The sequence below is a fragment of the Bremia lactucae genome, assembly GCF_004359215.1.
Source record: "Bremia lactucae strain SF5 chromosome Unknown BlacSF5_NotPlaced_42_SHOA01000006.1_337800bp, whole genome shotgun sequence".
NCBI classification, from domain to species: Eukaryota; Oomycota; class Peronosporomycetes; order Peronosporales; family Peronosporaceae; genus Bremia; species Bremia lactucae.
The window spans coordinates 31,795-35,993 of NW_027152055.1; positions in this window are offsets into that span (position 1 = coordinate 31,795).

Below are 4,199 nucleotides of genomic sequence, written 5' to 3' on the forward strand. Positions count from 1 at the left end.
ATTTCCTCCAAATATTATCTACCTTTTGGATAATATTAATTAACAATCTTTTATTGTTAATTTCATGTAACGATACACCCCGTTACACAAGGGGATGGTCAGTCACTTAAGTGAAGTAATTGGAATCACCATTTGGGTGTGGTTCACATCGTGACCCACCCTTGTGTATGTGCTGCACGTAGGTGGGTTCACATTGGAAGAAAAGACGCCTAGCGTTATCCAAGATATGAGATATTTAGAATGATACGTTCGCAATACATCTAACTGCATATCTACAGAGATGACATCTATGAGCGGTTACAAATAGATTTTATGCTTAATACGATTGCATATAAATCAGTCTGAAAACTTCTTCCTAGTTCGTAAGTGCGCACGTGGAGCCGGATTTCCGCTCCCGTGACGTCACTTGTATGAAGGTACTTAGTTCGTTGGGGAGGTCGCTTATGCGCCCACCAACTTCCTCACTGCACGTGAAAGAAGACGGTCAATTCGCTTCCTCGCTGTACTAGGGTGTGTGCTTGAGTAGAGCGTGGCCGCAATAGCCGTGCCCGCCTACATTGAACTTGCTCACAAGGGTGCAGCTCAGAAATCAACTGTTGTCACCAAGCGTCACTACCATGTGGACCACAAATCGAATTAATGAAAAAATACTGTAGGTACGAATTTCAATATATTGAATAATAAATTTCTCATCTCATCTCATTTTCAGATTGCCTATTCACACGGTGTTAAATATGTACAAGATCTCAGATAAGTCGTTAGCCAGGATGTTTGCCTTAGTAGGGCCCGGTGCATATCGCGGCTGGTCACCGTAGAGACTGGAGACCTTCTGGATTCTTGCTCGACCAACTTGATACAAGCGTAAGCATGGCTCCATGAGTGGCTGTCGCAGCTTAACGACGATCCTCTTTGCAATAGCTCGGAGTTGACCTTAGGCAGGACCTGTGGACTGCTGCATTCCGGTCCATCAATAGCCGTGTCTGATAGAATGTGGCTAGGATGTGCTAAATAGTTTTCCAAACGCGGACGGCTTCGTCACGTCATCCTTCAACCGGTCCGCTAATATATATTGCCAATTCACGGGTATACTACACACTTGCCTACTGGCACAGGCACCCATGAAGTGTTGAACCGCTTGACGAGTCACTCGTTCCCCAGTCCAATGGCCTACAATTTTATCCCAGAACGCTGCGGCGCAGACACAATCCCAAAAATGTGGCGTATAGTCTATACCCGGCCGTGTTGCAGGCGAGTGCCTTTCTGCATCTGTCGTCGGCGTGCCGCCCAGCATGATACAAGTTGGGTCCAGCGTTGCGACCCTGTATACAGTCCAGACTTGGTAGGCCCAGTCACCGTGACTGTGATTCCACATTTACGGCGTCAACTGTAGTGCCGCGCGCTGTCATTTATCTGTCCTCGCCTTATAATCGAGTCGATCAACAAGCCCCATCAGCTGCCTCACTAATCATTTTCTTGTTGAGGCATTAATGTTGCTTTTTCAAGACCTGCGTGATGAAGTGATTTGGCGTCGCGGCCGAAATGGACCATGGAAAACGATGAAGCAGCGGGTACGCCACGAAGACGAGCCATATCGTCCAGATATAGCGGCTAAGAGCTTGTCCTTCCGAGTGCGAGCTGACATCCAGATCCGGTAGAAAGCCTTAGCATTACGAGTGTATCCCGTTATCACCATGGTGTAGAATGACATCTTGGGCGGTGCTCTGATCAACTCCGAAAAGGTGATCTTCGATAACGCCAGCCCACATAAGCCCCCAGCAATAGCTCGAAAAAAAGGAGCTGCGTGCCGCAGGCACAACGATGGTGGCGATGACAGTCCCGCTTCGATGGATGAGCTGGGGCAATATAACAGGAGGGCTGTTACCCACCGCAGGAGTTTTCAGTCTGCGTGAGTATAACATTAAACCTGTGGCCGTGGTATACGCAGAACAAATTCCGCGGGCGTCCGTACGCACGATGTGCAGACGAACGAGGGGCACCCTTCTATCCAATTATACTTTTTACTGGATAGCATGTTGCCATCTGAATCGCGTATTCAGTAATTCATATGCCAGTCGAAAGTGGCCCAGAATCGCTAAATTTCTGCTGGCATGTCACCAGCCCTCATCCCTCGATGTGAAAAAGGGTCCGAGTAAGCTACGACAGACTCATAACTATTTCGCAAGGTAGCGTCCCGGGCATTTCGAGCACCCGCGTGGTCCTGAACCCACCTAATCACTTGGGCAATTTGGTCCGGGGTGGATGCAAGCCACACTCCAAGCACCTACCGAAATTTTTGACCCTGAGCGCGGCCTCGGCTAGACAATGTCCTCATGTATTAAGTGATACACGAAAACTCTATCAATCATTTTTTTAATATATACATTATACCTCTTTTGTTACTACATCCTTCAATTAAATAGGGTATATCGGGCTCATAATTAAAACTGATATTCCCACAACTACTTTTATATTTTTTTTTATTTTAAGCTTACTAAACCATTCCTACTTGTATTATTACTCCCACATTTTTTTTAATTAAATAAATAAATGCTCAAAATTCGCAAAGTAAAAATGTTATTCCCACAACTTCTGTAAAGATATTATTTGGTAGTTTCGACGTTCAAAAATGCATTGATGTTCCTGCAGATAGAAACTATGGTTATCATGCACTTTCTCTTCTGCTAAACTTGGATCTTCAAGCTGGTGCTCTGTGCGCTTTGGTCTGCTGTCAATATACCGCAAGCACAAGTATTTTAACAACAGATTTCGCAGACTGATTTTGATGAAACGAGGATCCAGCTGAGTTGGGAAAGCAATGGACCAATATCAGTAACCAACCGGTTTGCTTCTCTAGAGTATGCTATTGTTGCAGCTACCCGCTATGCAAGGCCAGTGGTCATTTGATTGAAGATGGATCCGAAACTTCTTTCATGCCATACATTACACTGGCGAGAGGAAAGGTGTAAACACTTTTGCATGTCAATAGTAACTAATGACAAGCTGCTCAACTGCAATCTGGTGCAAAGTACCTCGGGTTGATGCAATATGGCACCAGTGAGGAAGGCGACTTCAAGCTAGCTCAAATCCAGGACAAGCTTAATAAAAAATCAGATATTTTTGCGTCATATACTTTTCCTTCATTGATTTCTTTTCATCATTCATTTCATTGTGTGTTATAATAATCAGTATATTTACAGAAGTTGTGGGAATGACAATTTTAGTTTGCAAATTTAAAATCATTCTTTAAAATTGTAGGCGGGTACGTCGTAATGCGGCCACGCTCTACTTAGGCACACACCCTAGCACAGCGAAGAAGATATTTAACCTGCTTCTCTTGCGTGCAGTGAGGGTATTGTGGTGGGCGCGTTAGCGACCTCACCCAACACACTAAGTACTCTGGTTAAGTGTCGTCACGGGAGCGGTAATCCGGCTCTTCGTGCGCACTTACCAAGAAGGAAGTAGTTTCAGACTGATTTATATTTAATAGAATTAAATACAATTACCATTTTTTACCAATCAAAATGTCATCTCTGTAGATAACACTTAATATGTATTGCGAGCGTATCTTTCTAGATTAACTCTGAGGTAGTACAGAAATTGCATTCTTAGGTAGGTTAGCAGTACTTAATTGTAATTTTCACCCACTTTAAAGCGTTCATTATTTTTGCGACCATTTCGGTCGGCATTTTCTTTTTGCTTGTCATGTGCGCTTGCTATTGCGCCTCATGGACTTTACGTGTGATAACTAATCGCTCATCTTCAAAGCGTTGAGCCTCGCTCATGCTTTTAGAATCAAACTTGCCTATGAAACCGCCAAGAGGTCGGTCATAAAGCGAAGTTTTATTGACCACTGGTAAACCGGCAGGGTCACTAGGGCAAGTTTCATTTTTTGAGATGATACCCTCATCGGTCATCGTCATATTGACGAAGCTATATCCCTCATTCGCAACGAGCATAGTGAGGGGCCCTCCCCCACTAAGACTCGGGCTGCGCACAAACGAGACTGGCGTCCAAGGATGGCGCAGTCCGTTAATATAAAACGGTGTCTCACCCTTACGGGTGTGGACACTGTTAGTTATAGAGAACTTCACAAAGGGCAATTGCTTGCTCTACTCTTTGGGAGTTGCTATAGTGCGTAAGACATCCGCCACGACCCGATTGGCACGTTCTGTTTGGCCATCGGTCTGGGGATGATCTGC